Source organism: Sinocyclocheilus anshuiensis, unplaced genomic scaffold (assembly GCF_001515605.1).
Source record: "Sinocyclocheilus anshuiensis isolate Anshui unplaced genomic scaffold, SAMN03320099.WGS_v1.1 scaffold499, whole genome shotgun sequence".
NCBI lineage: Eukaryota > Metazoa > Chordata > Actinopteri > Cypriniformes > Cyprinidae > Sinocyclocheilus > Sinocyclocheilus anshuiensis.
In genome coordinates, this window is record NW_015551033.1 from 338,223 (window position 1) to 338,762 (window position 540).

Here is a 540-nt window from a genome sequence, read left to right on the forward strand (position 1 = left end):
GTCAAGTCAAGTCTCGGATTATCGTTTGGATGTTTGGATCACTTGTAAATAAACTGCACTTGGGTTCTCACTTCAGCTCACCTTCAGTGGATTGAATTCGTTACAACAGCAAGGGAACTGACACGTTCAAGGCCCAGAAAGGCAGTAAGGACATCGTTAAAATAGTCCATGTGACATCAGTGGCTCAATTGTAATTGGGACTTACCACTGATGTGAGTGAGAGCTGCGGGCATCCCCAATACATCAGTGCTCTCAAGCCCAACCATCTTAGAGGTCATGCCACACTCTGCTGTCCTTCCTGTAATGGCGGTCGCCATTTTGAGCGTGTGGGCTGCACACTGCGCTCCTGAGGCCTCTTCAGTGGCTCAATTGTAATTTTATGAAGCTACGAGAATATTTTTTGTGCGCAAAGAAAACAAAAATAACGACTTTATTCAACAATTTCCTCTCTTCCGTGTCAGTTTTTGATGTTCGTTCACGAGAGCACCACGACTGCTGGCGCAGGAGCCGACGTTCTGAACACGCATGCACTGTATCGAA